Raw genomic sequence first — 20,708 nt, 5'->3', positions numbered from 1 at the left:
ACCGCTGTACGGGCAGACGGCAGGGCGCAGAAGGAAAGGAATGCCATACGGTTTTTGGAAGGCAGGTTTTGCTGGACTGGTTTTTTTGACACCATGTCCCATTTGAAGCCCCCTGATGCACCCCTAGAGTAGAAACTCCATAAAAGTGAGCCCATCTAAGAAACTACACCCCTCAAGGTATTTAAAACAGATTTTAAAAACGTTGTTAACCCTTTAGGTGTTCCACAAGAATTAATGGAAAATAGAGATACAATTTCAAAATTTCACTTTTTTGGCAGATTTTCCATTTAAATTTTTTTTTTTACTTTTACAAAGCAAGGGTAAACAGCCAAACAAAACTCAATATTTATGGCCCTGATTCTGTAGGTTACAGAAACACCCCATATGTGGTGTAAACTACTGTACGGGCACACCGCAGGGCGCAGAAGGAAAGGAATGCCATACGGTTTTTGGAAGGCAGATTTTTCTGCACTGTTTTTTTGGACACCATGTCCCATTTGAAGCCCCCCTGATGCAACCCTAGAGTAGAAACTCCATAAAAGTGACCCCATGTAAGAAACTACACCCCTCAAGGTATTCAAAACAGATTTTACAAACGTCGTTAACCCTTTAGGTGTTCCACAATAGTTATTGGCAAATGGAGATGAAATTTCAGAATTAAAATTTTTGGGCAAATTTTCCATTTTAATCTATTTTTCCCAGTAACAAAGCAAGGGTTAACAGCCAAACAAAACTCAATATTTATGGCCCTGATTCTTTAGTTTACAGAAACACCCCTTATGTTGTCGTAAACAGCTGTACGGGCACACGGCAGGGCGCAGAAGGAAAGGAATGTCACGGTTTTTGGAAGGCAGATTTAGCTGGACTGTTTTTTTCGACACCATGTCCCATTTGAAGCCCCCCTGATGCACCCCTAGAGTAGAAACTCCAAAAAAGTGGCCCCATTTTAGAAACTACGGGATAGGGTGGCAGTATTGTTGGTACTAGTTTAGGGTACATATGATTTTTGGTTGCTTTATATTACACTTTTTGTGAGGCAAGATAACATGAAATAGCTGTTTTGGCATCGTTTTTATTTTTTGTTATTTACAACATTCATCTGACAGGTTAGATCATGTGATATTTTTATATACCAGGTTGTCACGGATGCGGCGATACCTAATATGTATACTTCTTTTTATTTATGTAAGTTTTACACAATGATTTATTTTTTGAAGCAAAAAAAATCATGTTTTAGTGTTTCCATAGTCTGAGAGCCATAATTTTTTCAGTTTTTGGGTGATTACCTTGGGTAGGGTATGATGTTTGTGGGATGAGATGACGGTTTTATTGGCACTATTTTGGGGTGAGTGTGACTTTTTGATTGCTTGCTATTACACTTTTTGTGATGTAAGGTGACAAAAAATGGTTTATTTAGCACAGTTTTTATTTTAAATTTTTTACGGTGTTCACCTGAGGGGTTAGGTAATGTGATATTTTTATAGAGCCGGTCGATACGGACGCGGCGATACCTAATATGTATACTTTTTTTATTTATGTAAGTTTTACACAATGATTTCATTTTTGAAGCAAAAAAAATCATGTTTTAGTGTTTCCATAGTCTGAGAGCCATAATTTTTTCAGTTTTTGGGCGATTACCTTGGGTAGAGTATGATTATTGTGGGATGAGATGACGGTTTTATTGGCACTATTTTGGGGTGCATATGACTTTTTGATCGCTTGCTATTACACTTTTTGTTATGTAAGGTGACAAAAATTGGTTTATTTAGCACATTTTTTATTTTTTACGGTGTTCATCTGAGGGGTTAGGTCATGTTTAGGTCATGTGATATTTTTATAGAGCCGGTCGATATAAACGCGGCGATACCAAATATGTATACTTTTTTATTTATTTATGTAAGTTTTACAGAATAACAGCTTTGATGAGGTGACGGTTAGATTGGTACTATTATGTATTTCAAAGTTTCTATCACATCCCCTCTGTCTTGTCTTTCTTCCAAGCTATACATGTTAAGGTCCTTTAATCTTTCCTGGTAAGTTTTATCCTGCAATCCATGTACTAGTTTAGTAGCTCTTCTCTGAACTCTCTCCAAAGTATTAATATTTTTCTGGGGGTAACATCTTAGTGGATATCCCAGCAAGAGATGTGACGAGACAGTGGTCCATACAGTAATCACTCCAGCCCTTGATCTGTCTCGCTTGCCAATCAATGATAGGATTATGTTTGGTCAACCATGGCAACCCTAGCACCAGTGGAGCCGGCAGATCCTTAATTATAAAACAAGAAATACCCTCATCATGAGAATCCCCCACCCTTAAATGGATATCCTGCACCATGTGAGTCAAAGATTTTTGAGAAAGGGGAGCAGAATCAATAGCAAACACAGAGATCTCTTTGTCCAGTGCATTAGATTTAAAACCATGCATCAGTACAAACTGGTAATCCACAACGTTAACCCCTGCCCCGCTGTCCAAAAATACCTCCACATCAATATTTTTGGAATCTAGCATCACACTGGCTGGCAGGAGAAAACGGTACTACCGGTAAAAGACAAGAGCATGTTCTCAGATTCCCCAACTACTCTGCCAAGAGTTAGAGAACAAAACGTATTGGTAACTCCTTTTTCTTTTTTATTCTCGCCTTGATATTTTACATAGGGACAAACATTAACAAAATGACCCCCTTTACCATAAAAAAACAGAGTCTCTTACTAGCTCTGAAGTTCTTATCACCAGGGTCTGGAGAGACCCATCCCAATTGCATAGGCTCATCTCCAAACATGGGCTCCGGTGTCTCAGTACCTCGAGTGTCAGAGGGGACCGACCTCCCTTCAGGCAATATGTCCCGAGGGAACGGAGTCTTGCACCTTTCCTTCAGACGTCTATCAATTGGTACCGCAAGAGACATGGCAGCTTCTAATGAAACAGGATTTTCATAGAGTACTAGGGCATCTTTTAGTCTCTCAGATAGACCCTGACAGAACTGACTCCGGAGAGTAGGGTCATTCCATTCCGAATCAGTTGCCCACCTCCTGAATTCAGAGCAATAGGACTCAGCAGACCGATTTCCCTGTTGCAGGCCGCACAACATAGATTCAGCCAGAGAAACTTGATCTAGGTCGTCATAAATAAGTCCTAGGGCTCTGAAAAAATCCTCCACCAACTTGGGGGACTGGGATCCAGTCGGCAAAGAAAAGGCCCAGGATTGAGCGTCACCTTTCAATAAAGAAAACGCTACGATCCCCACCTTTTGACACTCGTCACCAGAGGAGTAAGGGTGTACACGAAAATAAAGTTTACAAGCCTCCCTGACCCGAACAAACTTGTCAGTTCCTCCGGAAAATTGGTCCGGGAGGGCGATTTTAGGTTTAGAGCAGGTCTGGATCCCACTGGCGGAGACAGACGCCTGACACCTTACAACAGATTCACGGAGGTCTGCTACCTCCAGCGACAACCCCTGGATGTGATCCCCCAGTGCAGATACTCCGAGCAGAGGAAACAGTAATGGTATACGGCGCTAATAATGTCACGGGTAGTAAGGGGAAGGAAGGACAACCAAAGGGAACAGAACAACAACAGACTAAACCCCAAACCTAGGGAAAGAGGTCACCTCCTAGCAATCCCTGAATATATCTCCCTAAGCTGCTAACAACATGTGCAAATCTCAAAGGTAGAAATGCACATGCACCAGAACCTGAGACTGCTGAAACACTGCACCAAACCCTCAGCTTAGGGAACAGGAAAAGGGGAAACTGGCTCCTTCCAAACTGAGGGAGCTAGTGTCTCCCTGAGGCCTAGTCAGAACAGACAAAACAGGAAAGGGAAAAGCAAATGGAACAGGAGAACCACCACACAAGCAGAGCACTCACAGAAGAGCTATTAGCTGCAGGAAAACAAGTGAGAGGAGGAACATATAAAGAGCCACCTGACTGATGATGAGCAGCATCTGCGAAGGGGTATAAACCTGTCAGCAACAATGAAAACAAGAGAGATCTGTCAGATAAATTCCTGGGTCTTCCGTCTAGCTGAAATAACTAAGATCTCTCCCAAGGCCGGCGATGACAGCTGCGCTGAACGTCCTTTCTGACAGGACACTCGACGAGGGGCAAGCCAAGAGTTCCATGGCAAATTGTGCCAGCTCTGGCCACAGGTCAAGTCTGCACACCCAGTAGTCCAGGGGTTCCTCAATTCTCAGAGCGTCCACATCGGTCGTTAACCCGATGTAGTTGGACACCTGTCAGTCTAGGCGTTCCCTGAGGCTAGATCTGGAGGGTGGCTGTCGATGGGTTGGCTGCAAGAATGATCTCATATCCGAAGTGACAAACACATCTTCAAACCGTCCTCTTCTTGCAGGCGCAGTAGGATTGGTACCCGCACCTGTTTCGCTGTGGGTGGAAATTCCTCTGCTAGCACCCGCAACAGTATGATGCAGCATCTCTCGCAGCAAGGCCTGGAAATGCTGCATTCTGACAGCCCTCTGTGATGCTGGTAACATGTCCACCATTTTGTGTTTATACCGGGAATCTAAGTACGTTGCCACCCAGTACTGGTCCTTGCCCTTCATGATTTTTATACGGGGGTCCCTTTTCGAACACTGGAGCATGAAGGCCCCCATTTTCACTAAATTGGAAGAGGTAAAGCACCCTGGCTCCTGTTCATCGCCCAGGAGAATGTCATCCTCGGTCTCCTCCCCCCAGCCACGGACAACACCATGGTTCCCCGAAAAGTTTGAAGTCCCCCTCAAAGCCTGCTCTTCTTGCTCCTCCTCCTCCTCCCACCAGCCACCATCTTCCTCTGACTCCTCTTCAGACTACTGCTGACTTGTCTCAGATAGAGTAGCCCCCCCTGGAGTGCAACTTTCTCATCTTCCAGCTCCTGCTCCTCAGCGGCTTGATCAATGACACGATGCAATGCACGCTCCAGAAAGAAGGCGTAAGGTACGATGTCACTGATGGTGCCCTGGCTGCAACTGACCAGTTTAGTGATCTCATCAAATGGCCGCAGAAGTCTGCATGCGTCGCACATGAGCAAGAGGGTTATCCGGCGTCATCAACTTTTTACACTCGGACATTTGGGCAACGGAAGCCTGCCTTCTGGCTGATGAATGCGACGACGGCATGGTGGAAGGTGGAGTGGAGGACAAATGGGAGGAGAGAGGAGAAGAAGAAGAGGCAGGACGTGGAGTGCCAGGAGTGTGGCTTTGTGGGTTCTGACGGCGTTGCTCCCACTGGGCTCAGTGATGGGCGGGCAAGTGCCTTCTTAACCACCTCCGGACCGCCTAACGCACGGATGCGTCCGGAAGGTGGTTGATCTACTCCTCCTGGACGCATCCGTGCGTCATCTCGCGATAGCCGAGATTTCCTGTGAACGCGCGCACACAGGCGCGCGCGCTCACAGGAACGGAAGGTAAGCGAGTGGATCTCCAGCCTGCCAGTGGCGATCGCTCGCTGGCAGGCTGGAGATGTGATTTTTTTAACCCCTAACAGGTATATTAGACGCTGTTTTGATAACAGCGTCTAATATACCTGCTACCTGGTCCTCTGGTGGTCCCTTTTGTTTGGATCGACCACCAGAGGACACAGGCAGCTCTGTAAAGTACCACAAAACACTACACTACACTACACCCCCCCTGTCACTTATTAACCCTTTATGAACCACTGATCACCCCTGATCACCCCATATAGACTCCCTGATCACCACCCTGTCATTGATCACCCCCCTGTCATTGATCACCCCCCTGTAAGGCTCCATTCAGAGGTCCGTATGATTTTTACGGATCCACGGATACATGGATCGGATCCGCAAAACACATGCGGACCTCTGAATGGAGCCTTACAGGGGGGTGATCAATGACAAGGGGGTGATCATGCATATAGACTTCCTGATCACTTCCCTGTCATTGATCACCCCCCTGTCATTGATCACCCCCCTGTAAGGCTCCATTCACACGTCCGTATGATTTTTACGGATCCACTGATACATGGATCGGATCCGCAAAACACATGCGGACCTCTGAATGGAGCCTTACAGGGGGGTGATCAATGACAGAGGGGTGATCACCCATATAGACTCCCTGATCACCTCCGTCATTGATCACCCCTCTGTAAGGCTCCATTCAGACATCCGTATGATTTTTACGGATCCACGGATACATGGATCGGATCCGCAAAACACATGCGGACCTCTGAATGGAGCCTTACAGGGGGGTGATCAATGACAAGGGGGTGATCACCCATATAGACTCCCTGATCACCTCTGTCATTGATCACCCCACTGTAAGGCTCCATTCAGACGTCCGTATGATTTTTACGGATCCACTGATACATGGATCGGATCCGCAAAACACATGCGGACGTCTGAATGGAGCCTTACAGGGGGGTGATAAATGACAAGGGGGTGATCACGCATATAGACTTCCTGATCACCCCCCTGTCATTAATCACCCCCCTGTAAGGCTCCATTCAGACGTCCGTATGATTTTTACGGATCCACTGATACATGGATCGGATCCGCAAAACACATGCGGACGTCTGAATGGAGCCTAACAGGGGGGTGATCAATGACGGAGGTGATCAGGGAGTCTATATGGGTGATCACCCCTCTGTCATTGATCACCCCCCTGTAAGGCTCCATTCAGAGGTCCGCTTGTGTTTTGCGGATCCGATCCATGTATCAGTGGATCCGTAAAAATCATACGGACGTCTGAATGGAGCCTTACAGGGGGGTGATCAATGACAGGGGGGTGATCAATGACAGGGAAGTGATCAGGAAGTCTATATGCGTGATCACCCCCTTGTCGCTGATCACCCCCCTGTAAGGCTCCATTCAGAGGTCCGCATGTGTTTTGCGGATCCGATCCATGTATCCGTGGATCCGTAAAAAATCATACGGACGTCTGAATGGAGCCTTACAGGGGGGTGATCAATGACAGGGGGGTGATCAATGACAGGGGGGGTGAACTTTGTCCCAAGTTAGCGGAAAGGGAGACTTTGTGAGAAAATACTAAGAAAATCAATTTCCGCTAACTTGTGCCAAAAAAAAAAAAAAATTCTAGGAACTCGCCATGCCCCTCACGGAATACCTTGGGGTGTCTTCTTTCCAAAATGGGGTCACATGTGGGGTATTTATACTGCCCTGGCATGTTAGGGGCCCGAAAGCGTGAGAAGAAGTCTGGGATCCAAATGTCTAAAAATGCCCTCCTAAAAGGAATTTGGGCACCTTTGCGCATCTAGGCTGCAAAAAAGTGTCACACATGTGGTATCGCCGTACTCAGGAGAAGTTGGGGAATGTGTTTTGGGGTGTCATTTTACATATACCCATGCTGGGTGAGATAAATATCTTGGTCAAATGCCAACTTTGTATAAAAAAATGGGAAAAGTTGTCTTTTGCCAAGATATTTCTCTCACCCAGCATGGGTATATGTAAAATGACACCCCAAAACACATTCCTCAACTTCTCCTGAGTACGGCGATACCAGATGTGTGCCACTTTTTTGCAGCCTAGGTGGGCAAAGGGGCACACATTCCAAAGAGCACCTTTCGGATTTCGCAGGCCATTTTTTACACATTTTGATTGCAAAGTACTTCTCACACATATGGGCCCCTAAATTGCCAGGGCAGTATAACTACGCCACAAATGACCCCATTTTGGAAAGAAGACACCCCAAGGTATTCCGTGAGGGGCATGGCGAGTTCCTAGAATTTTTTATTTTTTGTCGCAAGTTAGTGGAATATTCCGCTAACTTGTGACAAAAAATTAAAAGTTCTATGAACTCACTATGCCCATCAGCGAATACCTTAGGGTGTCTACTTTCCGAAATGGGATCATTTGTGGTGTTTTTCTACTGTTTGGGCATTGTAGAACCTCAGGAAACATGACAGGTGCTCAGAAAGTCAGAGCTGCTTCAAAAAGCGGAAATTCACATTTTTGTACCATAGATTGTAAACGCTATAACTTTTACCCAAACCATTTTTTTTTTGCCCAAACATTTTTTTTTTATCAAAGACATGTAGAACAATAAATTTAGCGAAAAATTTATATATGGATGTCGTTTTTTTGCAAAATTTTACAGCTGAAAGTGAAAAATTTCATTTTTTTGCAAAAAAATGTTACATTTCGATTAATAACAAAAAAAGTAAAAATGTCAGCAGCAATAAAATACCACCAAGTGAAAGCTCTATTAGTGAGAAGAAAAGGAGGTAAAATTCATTTGGGTGGTAAGTTGCATGACCGAGCAATAAACGGTGAAAGTAGTGTAGTGCAGAAGTGTAAAAAGTGGCCTGGTCATTAAGGGGGTTTTAGCTAGCGGGGTTAAAGTGGTTAAGGCAGTCGTTAGTGATGATCGAGCATGTTCGGCTGAACACCTGTTCGGCTCGAGCATCTCGATGCTCGGCACATGACGGTATTCAGCCGAATATCGCATGTGCTCGAGTGCAATGCTCGAGTCTCCAGCCTGCAAGTTTCTTGGCTGCTACACAGCCAATAAAAGTGCAGGTAAGTACTGCCCTCACTGTAATGCCATAGCCATGTTGGCTGCTGGCATTACAGTAATTAGCTGGTCGGAACTCGGCATCGGGTGCTATATAGCACCAGATGGCGCATGTTCAGCTCATTCTTAGTCAGGGAGAGCTGTGCTGGGGATGGGACAGACAGTGTGGGAAGTGAAATAGGAATAATTTTATTAGAAAAACTTGTCAGAGGCCCAAAAGTCCTTTTATGGACTATTGTTGTGTGTGGCAGCAACAATATATATTTTTAGCGCAACCTGCGCTAAATTGCTAAAACTTTACAGACCCAAAAGTCCTTCTAAGAACTATTGTGTGTGGCAGCAATATCTATTTTTAGCGCATCCTGCGCTAAATAGCTTACAATAGTTAGGCCGCTGCAGACAGCGACATTAGCTGCGCATCTCCAGTGTAAAGTGTTTGCATCCCAAAAATATCTGTGACATCTAGTGTACTTTTTCCGTAGATGGTGTCCGCTGCGGACAGTGACATCAGCTGCGCCACATCTCCTGTGTATAGTGTGCGCATCCAAAAAAATATCTGTGACATACAGTGTACTTTTTCCGTAGACGGTGTCTGCTGCAGACAGTGACATTAGCTGCGCTACATCTCCAGTGTAAAGTGTGCGCATCCAAAAAATATCTGACATCCAGTGTACTTTTTCCGTAGACAGTGTCTGCTTCTGATAGTGACACAACCAGTGCCACATCTGCAGTGTTAAAGTTCAAATAGCCTAAGGCTAATAGGTTCCCGTTTCTGGTCTAATTTAAAACATTTATTTCATTTTTATAAAAAAAATTATAAACAGGAAGAAAAAAAAAAATTGTTAAAAATGAAGTGCGGCTGGGCTCTGCGGCAAGGGATAACTTGTAAGTGAGATACTTTGCCAAAAGACACTTTCCTCTATATTCTCTCTCTATCAGTATCTGGGGATAAGATGTTTTCTCAGTTCTCAACTTTCTGACTATTTGTCCTTTAGATATTGAGATCTTAACTCTATATCCCTATATATTGTGATTAGAGGAGCGCTGTTGTCTGGTATTGCTTGCCTGTCCCTACATTCACTAGTTTTTGCCTATGAATAGATTCACCTTGCCGCTTGTGTCCGTGTACTAAGTGTCTGCTGTGCACTGAGACACGGTCACTAAGTCACAGCCACACTTAGCCTAAAACCTAAATTGCAGCTCCCCCGACATGTTTCACCACTGCTGTGGCGTCTTCAGGGGAAATGGAGCTACTATCAACACGAGCGCCATTTAAACCAGTGTTTATAACTACTATAGGCAGGTCTTTTCTCTTCTGATCTCTAATAAGCGAGCAGCGCTTGTGTGACAGCAAAGCAATCTGGCCAATAGTTCTCAGTCTAAGCGATTCATCGATCATGAGTGTCACCAATACCTTCAGAGCATATGCGCATGCGTGAGAGCTTTTACCTTCAACGTATTCAGAACATCTGCGCTTGCCTCCCGATTCCATCTCCAAAAGAAACTAAGTGGGGGCGCATGGGCTAGAACTTAGAAGAAAGTTAATTTGTAGAGAAGGTCCCACAGCTCATGCCTTCTGACTTAGCTTCCAACTCAAATATCAGAGTAAGGGCGCATGCACGAGGACTTAGGAGAAGATTTTGAAAAGTTTCCTACAGCGCATGTCTTCTGACTTCATCTACTATTCAGAGGTATCGCTAATTGCTACGACGCATGTCTTCTGACTTGGTCTACTAATCAATGTTATCTTTCTTAGCGCGCATGTCTTAAGTCTTAGTTTTTTTTTATAGAAACAGAGTGGGCGCACATGCGCTACAACTTAGGAGAGAATTTTGATGGAATTGCTACAGAGCAAGTCTTCTGACTTAATCTACTATTCGATGTTATCTTTCTTGATGCGCATGTCTTAAGTCTTAATTTTTTTATAGAGAGTGGAGGCGCATGCGCTAGAACTTTAACTCAATCCTATATCTTCAGAGTATATTGCACATATCTTAAAACCAGTGCTGCGCATATGTGCTAGCTAGGTCATAGGTAGACTTTAGGACTGATATCCACTCTGCATATCTACTAGCTTTATTTCTTTCTGAGAGTTTTCTATCCTACTATAATATTCATTAGTCTCATAATATTTAATTTGTGAGTGGATAATTAGTCCATTTTTTATTTGATATAAAAAAAAAATCTAAGACTAATGCTGACTGTAGGTAACTATTGGCCTTCTTCTTTCTTCTTCACTGTTGCTTTTTCCTATGTTGTATTGATGTTATAATCTAGTATTCTAGGTTTCCTTCTATTTTAACTATAATTTATATATCTTTTTAATTCTAAAATAAATGCTGTGAAGGAAAAACCTTCATTCAATCCATATGGACTCATAGTATTTAATCTATGGATCCAGCGAGCCTCACTTTGTAGGAGTTTCTTGTCTAAATTACCCCCTCTTAGTTTCATGGATATTTTTTCAATACCCCAGAAACATAGAAGGGAGCTCTTGTTGCCATGTAAATACTTGATGTGTCTAGCTGTGATGAATACCACCCCTCGTGCCCGCTGACGTCAACCACGTCGAGCTCACGAGACCTGGTATGATCACAGGGTTTACCAAAAACGTGAAGTTACGCCCTCCAGAGGAGCACGTAAGGTCAGGCTGGTATAGTTTACACACACACCTCCTGTCCACATGGGCACAGAGAGGCAATAAGCTGAGAGAGCCTTTTCACTGCCACAGTAAAAACAGCACACACTCAGCCCGGGTAACTGCCACCAGTTTCTCGTTTGATATAAACCCGGTCCGCTAACGGGATTATATAGGGTCAGAAACAAACCCGCGGTAGCTTATAACTAGGCCAAAACACGGACGTGGGGATTCGTGATCGAGATACAAGATAGCACAAGATTAAATTATAGATTTAATCGCTATAAGAGCACACTAGATATAACACACTATACACAGACAATATATATACAGTGGTCTGAGGTTACAGATTACAGGGTATATGGTTACAACGGGGTTAAGCAGTGTAAAAGTCAGTTACCGAGTATGATGAAAGTTCCTTGTGATGTCCTGAGCTGGAGTCCACATGAAGGGCTGTGATCTCCTGCTTTTTCCTGGGTCCCTCTAAACACATGTGTAGGATGTGACCCCTCTTCAGAGAAAGACGCGCCTACTTGCTGGCACCAGACTTTTAACCTATAGCCGTCCCCTCCCCTCCCGGCCTCAGTGGGGGGTCAACTCCCCCTCTTCTGGGCTGACCGCAAATGACCCGCAAAACCCTTTAGAGTTCATAGCTCCAGACCAGAGGGTCACCGGGAGATGGTTCTGGGACTAATGGACCTGCCTGGGTTCCGGCTACAATTAGAGCCCAAACCTGGTACCGGTATGTGGTTTCTATGGGGAGATATGGGTATCTCCCTACCCCGACTGGGTACGAGTAAACAAAGACCATGGGACCGTACCTCGTGGCCACCGGGACACAAATATGTATCCGGTTTGCGCCTGCGATGGCCAGGCGCTTCATAATTCCTTATGAGAGGTAGGTGCCAATATGTCTGGGAAGTCTCATTGATCCGGGGCAAGAGCAGATACCCACAGCAGGGGGTTTTCCTGCAAATTCAGGTGGCTCCCAACTGTTGCACAGAGGTGTGAACTTCTCCTTGAAGCTTGGACCCCCTGAGGGGTGTCTTCCTGGCCAACTGACACTCAGTTGGCTGGGGGGGAGTGGAAACTTATTTTCCATGTACACTGAATCATGCCAAGAGGTGCATCAAATTACAATCAGGGCTGGGGGCTTTGAAGCAGGGAAATCCTGTGGATTTCCCTACCTCTGCTGTCTGTCAGCAAATGGGGGGTGTGAGGACATGGCTGACAGTAAATATTAATCCATATTCCTCACATAGCTATAGGGGTGTCTTTGTCGGTTTCAATTGTACTCAAATGGCCTGAGATGTGGCATCTCAATTCCTGTATAGTTTTACCTACATATAGTTTAGGACATGGACAAGAAGCTATGTAAATGACCCCCTGTGTTCAGCACGTAATGAGTTGTCTAATTTCATATTCTTTTTTATCCCCAGGGTTTGTGAACTTTTTTATACGGGGTATATACTTACAGAAGGAGCAGTCTCCACATGGTGATGAGCCCCGATACTTCTCCCTTATTTCTCCAGTCCGAATTCTCTCCTCCACTAGATGACTATGAACCATTTGGTCCTTCAGATTTGGGCCTCTCCTGTATGTTACAGATGGATTTGGGGTAGGTACCATACCTAGGTCTTAAGGATACGACATATCTCTCTATTATATCCATTGTATGTCCCTATGCATCTAATGATTTCACTCTTTTTTGATGCTGTTGTCTTTAATAAATCTTCTCTATCCAACCTCTTGGCTCTGTTATATGAATTTTTTAGAGGCCTAGTTGGATAGTCTCTCTTTCTGAACCTTTGGAACAGTTGTTCGCTTTCTTTGCTAAAAGAGGTCTCATGGGAGCAGTTACGGCGTGCCCTCAGGTACTGGCCCGTTGGAATTCCCCTTTTCAGGGGAGACGGGTGCCAGCTATTCCAATGTAGATAGCTGTTTGTTTCAGTGGGTTTTCTGTGAACCTCTGTGATCAAGTGTCCATTTTCTGCTTTCTTTATTTTTAAATCAAGGAACACAATCTCCTTATCCTGAATTTCATAAGTGTATTTCATTCCTATAGTATTGTTATTCATTGTCTGAGTGAATTCATGAAATAGTGATTGGCCCCCATCCCATAGAATGAGAATGTCGTTGATATAATTGCCCCAAAAAATAATGTGGCAGACATACAAGGACATCTCTTCCATAAAACATAATTATTTTCCCACCACCTTAAAAATAAATTTGCATACGTTGGGGCACATGAAGTCCCCATCGCGGTCCTATTGATTTGTTTATAGAAGTGTCCCTGAAAAATAAAAGAATTGAATAAATACTGGTATTCATCTTTTAATATTCTCTTGGCGTGCTTCGAGAAGAAGATTTCTCAATTCATTCAGATAGTCTTTTGTGGGGTCATTGGGTAGAACCTTATATGGTTTTTTTTTATCTCTCAGGAGTCTCAGGACCATATCAACATAGTCTCCTTTGTCTTGAATAACTATGTTACCCCCTTTATCACTTGGATTTATTATAATGTTCCCATAATTTTTTAGGGTTTCCAAGGCCTGCCTGAAGTTCTTGAATACTTAGATTTGATTCAATACGATCCTTCCTCATTTTTAGTGATTTTATGTCCTGTGTTACTAGTTGGACAAAGGTCTCTATCTCCTGAAATTGTGTGAAGGATGGGGTAATTCTCGATTTAGGTTTTAACACGTTAAGGACCTATGACGAGTATACTCGTCCTAGAGCACTGATACTTAGCGCTCTATGACGGGTATACTCGTCATGGCATTAAACTGTCACCATGTCTACAGACATGGTGACAGCGCTGAGTGCCAGCTGTTACACACAGCCAGGCACCCAGGGTCAATGCCGAGGGGGGTCCTGTGACCCCCCCCGTATCGGCGATCGCTGCAAACCGCAGGTCAATTCAGACCTGCGTTTGCAGCGCTTTCTGGAGTTTCTGATCCCTGCGGTCCCTGACCGCGGGGATCAGAAACTTAAAAATGGCCAAAGTAAAATATTTTTAACCTGCCCCTGCACCACTGAATGATTTTATGTCGTCGGTGTGCAGGTGGGGGGGGGGGGGGCGGTTGCGGGCGGTGCGGGTTTTGCGGGAGTTGCGGGCGGTGTGGCAGGCAGGATTGCGATCCCCCGCCCGCCTCCTCTTGAATTTTAATTGGTGGTCAGTGGTTTATACCAGAGTGTCAGCACATTGCTGACACTCTGGTATAAACAGCTGACATCGCTGCGATGTCAGCCGTTTCACCCTTTCCATACAGCGGTCCGTACGGACCGTTGTATGGAAAGGGTTAAATCAGGGAGCTCCCTCCCTCTGCCATCGGGGGGCTGCTGTGCCTTTGCAGCCCCCAGATGGATGGGGTGACAGAGGGAGGGAGCTCCCCTCCTTCCCCTTCCCCGTCTGCTCAGTTGTGGCAGACGGGGAAGGTTCCCTTGGCAACAGGACGCCTTCTCAGTCATCCTGCTGTCCATGGTGCTGAACAGATCTGTGCTAAAGGCATAGATCTGTTCAGACAAAATGTAAGTAAAATACAGGACCATACACTATATAGTGTATTGTACTGTATTATACAGACATCAGACCCACTGGATCTTCAAGAACCAAGTGGGTCTGGGTCAAAAAAATAAAAGTGAAAAAATGAGGCCCTACATGAGACAATGGCCCAAAAAAAAAAAAACTATGGGGACACTATAACATGATTTATTTATTTTTTTAAATGATATTATTGTGTAAAACTTACATAAATAAAAAAAGTATACATATTAGGTATCTCCGTGTCCGTATCGACCAGCTCTATAATAATATCACATGACCTAACCCCTCAGATGAACACCGTAAAAAATAAAAAATAAAAACTGTGGTAAATAAACAATTTTTTGTCACCTTACATCACAAAAAGTGTAATAGCAAGCGATCAAAAAGTCATATGCACTCCAAAATAGCGCCAATCAAACCGTCATCTCATCCCGCAAAAATCATACCCTACCCAAGATAATCTCCCAAAAACTGAAAAAATTATGGCTCTTAGACTATGGAAACATTAAAACATGATTTTTTTTGTTTCAAAAATGAAATCATTGTGTAAAACTTACATAAATAAAAAAAGTATACATATTAGGTATCGCTGCGTCCGTATCGACCGGCTCTATAAAAATATCACATGACCTAACCCCTCAGGTGAACGCCGTAAAAAAATAAAAATTAAAACGGTGTAAAAAATTCCATTTTTTGTCATCTTATGTCACAAAAAGTGTAATAGCAAGTGATCAAAAAGTCATATGCACCCCAAAATAGTGCCAATAAAACCGCCATCTCATCCCACAAAAAATGAGACCCTACCTAAGATAATCACCCAAAAACTGAAAAAACTATGGCTCTTTTTTTTTTGTTTCAAAAATGAAATCATTGTGTAAAACTTACATAAATAAAAAAAATTGTATACATATTAGGTATCGCCGCGTCCGTGACAACCTGCTAAAAAAAAAAACTGTGCCAAAAAAGCTATTTCTTGTTATCTTGCCTCACAAAAAGTGTAATATAGAGCAACCAAAAATCATATGTACCCTAAACTAGTACCAACAAAACTTCCACCCTATCACGTAGTTTCTAAAATGGGGTCACTTTTTTGGAGTTTCTACTCTAGGGGTGCATCAGGGGGGCTTCAAATGGGACATTGTGTCCCAAAAAACTGTCTAGCAAAATCTGCCTTCCAAAAACCGTATGGCATTCCTTTCCTTCTGCGCCCTGCCGTGTGCCCGTACAGCAGTTTGTGACCACATATGGGGTGTTTCTGTAAACTACAGAATCAGGGCCATAAATAGTGAGTTTTGTTTGGCTGTTAACCCTTGCTTTGTAACTGGAAAAAAAATTGTAAAATGGAAAATTTGCCAAAAAGTTGAAATTTCAGCTCTATTTGCCAATAACTCTTGTGGAACAACTAAAGGGTTAACGACGTTTGTAAAATCAGTTTTGAATACCTTGAGGGGTGTAGTTTCTAGAATGGGGTCATTTTTGGGTGGTTTCTATTATGTAAGCCTCACAAAGTGACTTCAGACCTTAACTGGTCCATAAAAGTGGGTTTTTGAAAATTCTTAAAAATGTCTAGATTTGCTTCTAAACTTCTAAGCCTTGTAACATCCCCACAAAATATAATGTCATTCCCAAAATGATCCAAACATGAAGTAGACATATGGGGAATGTAAAGTAATAACTATTTTTGTAGGTATTACTATGTATTATAGAAGTAGAGAAATTGAAACTTTGAAATTTGCTATTTTTTGCAAATTTTTGGTAAATGTGTTATTTATTTATAAATAAAAATTTATTTATTTTTTACTTCCTTTTACCAGTGTCACGAAGTACAATATGTGCCGAAAAAACTATCTCAGAATGGCCTGGATAAGTCAAAGCGTTTTAAGATACCACCACATAAAGTGACACTGGTCAGATTTGCAAAAAATGGCCTGGTCCTTAAGGTGAAAATGAGCTCGGTCCTTAAGGTGTTAAAGTCGAGAAGGGGGGATCAGGGATAATCTGATATCCTTCGCTCTCTTTTAAAAGTTCTTCCAATGTCTCTACACATCTTCTTTCATTTTCAAAAGTTCTACATACATAATTTTCTTCTTCTTTGTGTACTTTATGTAGAGCTAATTTTCGTGCGAAGAGATTTATATCTTTGATCCATAGGAACTTGTCACATTGTGGGACCGGTGAAAAAGTGAGACCCCTGCTCAAGAGTGTTTTTTGTGAAGCAGTTATTGTATATGTGGATAAATTTATGACCTGTTTATCACCATCTAAAACACATCTAAAACCAAGTGATTAAATAACTAAAATTTATTCGAATAAATGTTAAAATATCGATGGATAATCTAAAAGGTCGGTAGACAACAAATTCTTGAAACCACATATACATATATATTACAATGGAAACAATAAAATATTAAATTCAAAATATAAAAAATCTATTGCGTGCACGTTAATATTGGACAATAAATCTCTGTATAAATAATTGATGTAATATGAAATCCTGATTAAATCGATGAATGGAAGATAAATAAAGCCATCAAAATATTCAATGTTTAAAGACTGTTCCAAGTACCGAATATTCGAGCAATATAGTATTCACAATTAGTCTTGTTAAATGTTTGAATGGCAAACGACAGTCCTATCAGTAAACTTCAATTTTTTCGATTGTGAGACACTGGATTTACTTGCAAATGTTCGTAAAGTGATACTCACTGTTTAGTTGCTTTGGCGTCTTTTACCAGAGGCGTCCCTCGTGGTATATAAAGACTTACCCTCCTTGTTGTTTCGATATATTCGGAATGTCTTGAATCTTTATGTAGCAGCCATGAAGTTTTGATTTTTTGCGGAAAAATCTGGCGTCTCACGTGATGCTCTGTCCAATAACTTGAATGGCAGAGCTTACGTTGTATGAGACGTGGTGTGTAGAGGAGGTAGCAATCTAGACTTGAGATTTTGAATCTCGATTAGAGAATTTACTTATAATTTCATGTAGATATTGCAGTCGATGCAGGGTATTGGTGGGTAGTTATCGTTCTCTGGTTCCGCCAGACGCGTTTCGAGGACTTCTATCCTCTTCCTCAGTGGCCATACTGAGAGTCTCATCTACCCTCCTTTTATACCCTTATGTTAAAGGGACCCACCTAAACCCTGATATGGACTTCTTAAAGGGACAGGCTATCCATTTATCTTTAAATATAGTTCTACAAATTTGTTCGATTTATCAATATATTCCCTCGGTCCATATGATAAAATCAGTACAATTTTCAAAGACTGTGTACAAAAACAGCAAAAACGCACATGCGTTAATAGTGCGGCACTAATGCGTTTTTTCTTCTTTTCGTGCGTTTCTGCTGTTATTATATTCCACCATCTTTACATTGTTATATACACTCTCTAAATGTTTATATAATAAAACTTAATATATAATATAATATAATTTATGACATAATATAAAATTGATTTAATAAAAATAAAAAAAATATTCTAATTAAAAATATGTAGGTTGCCGAATTTAATAAAATCTTTGGCATGTGGATATGTGAACGCTAATTATGCCCATTTGCTTTGGAGCTGCAGCAAAATAAGAAAATATTGGGAAGAGGTTTTTTCTGCCCTACAAAAAGAACCCTCAATGAACTATAACCCGGGGATCTTGATAGTGATCTTTGGAGATTATTGCTCAGAAACGGAAGTCCCCCATCAGGTCAGACGGGTATGGATGAGAGGATTGATGGTAGCGAAAGCTATAGTGGTCAGGCACTGGGGCTCTGCCTCCCAGCCCTCGTTAAGGGAGTGGGGTTTATATCTTCAGCAAATTAAAATATACGAGGATATCGAAAGGAATCGGAGAGTTGCACGCAGAACCACGTGGAAATAACCAATGCATTTGATATATGCTGTATTTGTTTGAATGAAGGGGAACAGCAGCCAATGGGGGGGGGGGGGGGACCGAGAGGGTGGGGGGTTATAGAGATGTCTAGGTTATTTATATTATATACATAGATGTGATGGATATGTTATATACTGCTATTCTTTTCACATTAATGTGATTGACACTGGTATATGTATTAATCTTATGCTTTTTCAAAAAAATAAAAATAATAATCTTTCGCAGAAATACTCCATATAATAATAACTTAAATTGTGCCTTTATATGGATGGCTGCTGGATATACACATATATTCTTCTGAAATCGGTAACCTTACTTTAAAATGCCCATAAAAAACAAAAAACGCAGATGCTTTAATAGTGCGGTTGTTATTTAACGGCAGCCGGTCCTGATTATAATAATGTCTACCTTTAAATGTTAAAATACATCTCCAGTGAATAATTGAAGTAGTGAGTCATTAATGAATTAATACATCATGTAATAGCTTGATAGTTGTAAAAAAGTGTGGAGGTATGTAGTAAGGGGGGGTGGTCTCGTCCCGAGGGAAGATCGTGGTGCTGGTAACAACAGCCTGACACACAATGTTCCATTAGAGCGAGACCACCTCCATAACTATAAGAATCCATATAATTCGAAATCTGAATTGAGGCCTCCCGGTTGCAGGGTATCAAAATCATAAACGTCCTGGTGCATCCGCCCTTACTCTGATATTTGAGTTGGAAGCTAAGTCAGAAGGCATGAGCTGTGGGACCTTCTCTACGAATGAACTTTCTTCTAAGTTCTAGCGCATGCGCCCCCACTTAGTTTCTTTTGGAGATGGAATCGGGAGGCAAGTGCAGATGGAGAGACTCGGTGTACAGGAGATGCGCAGATGTTTGGAATACGTTGATATGAAGGTAAAAGCTCTCATGGCGGCGCATATGCTCTGAAGGTATTGGTGACACTCATGATCGATGAATCGCTTAGACTGAGAACTATTGGCCAGATTGCTTTGCTGTCACACAAGCGCTGCTCGCTTATTGGAGATCAGAAGAGAAAAGACCCGCCTATAGTAGTTATAAACACTGGTTTAAATGGCGCTCGTGTTGATAGTAGCTCCATTTCCCCTGAAGACGCCACAGCAGTGGTGAAACATGTTGGGGGAGCTGCAATTTAGGTTTTAGGCTAAGTGTGGCTGTGACTTAGTGACTGTGTTTCAGTGCACTGCAGACACTTAGTACACGGACACAAGCGGCAAGGTGAATCTATTCATAGGCGAAAACTAGTGAATGTAGCGACAGGCAAGCAATACCAGACAACAGCGCTCCTCTAATCACAATATATAGGGATATAGAGTTAAGATCTCAATATCTAAAGGACAAATAGTCAGAAAGTTGAGAACTGCGAAAACATCTTATCCCCAGATACTGATAGAGAGAGAATATAGAGGAAAGTGTCTGTTGGCAAAGTATCTCACTTACAAGTTATTACATTATCCCTTGCCGCAGAGCCCAGCCGCACTTCATTTTTAACCAATTTTTTTCTTTTTTCTTCCCGTTTATACATTTTTTTATAAAAATGAAATAAATGCTTCATTTTAAATTAGACCAGAAACGGAAACCTATTAGCCTTAGGCTCTTTGAACTGTAATAATTAATTCCTGGGTCCAAAGGGTCTTTGAAGTAAAAACATCTGCAGTGTAACGTGTGCGCTGAAAAAATTTATCTGTGAAATACAGTGTACTTTTTCCGTTGACGGTGTCTGCTGCGGACAGTGACATTACCAGCGCCACATCTGCAATGTAACGTGTGCGCTTCAAAAATGTGTCTGTGACATACAGTGTACTTTTTCCGTAGACGGTGTCCACTGCGGACAGTGACATTAGCTGCGGCACATCTCCTGTACATCACCTATAACGCTAAAAAAAGCTACCACGCAAGTAAATATAAAAAATTAAATACTTTATTAGAAATACATATACAACACAGTCATTATATTCTAAAATACATAAAGCAGCAACCATGAGAACACTGGAGTGTATCAGAAAATTAAAGGTAGGCTCCAGACCACAAGGGACTAGTGTATTAACAGATAGCAGCATCAACACATGGGGCTCATATAGCAAATATGCATCCATCAATTGCAATCCACCGCACAACACTAAAGACGTGAG

The sequence above is a fragment of the Bufo gargarizans genome, chromosome 1 (genome assembly GCF_014858855.1).
Source record: "Bufo gargarizans isolate SCDJY-AF-19 chromosome 1, ASM1485885v1, whole genome shotgun sequence".
Taxonomy (NCBI): Eukaryota; Metazoa; Chordata; class Amphibia; order Anura; family Bufonidae; genus Bufo; species Bufo gargarizans.
The sequence above is the reverse complement of the archived record's forward strand: the minus strand, read 5'-3'. Positions refer to the sequence as shown.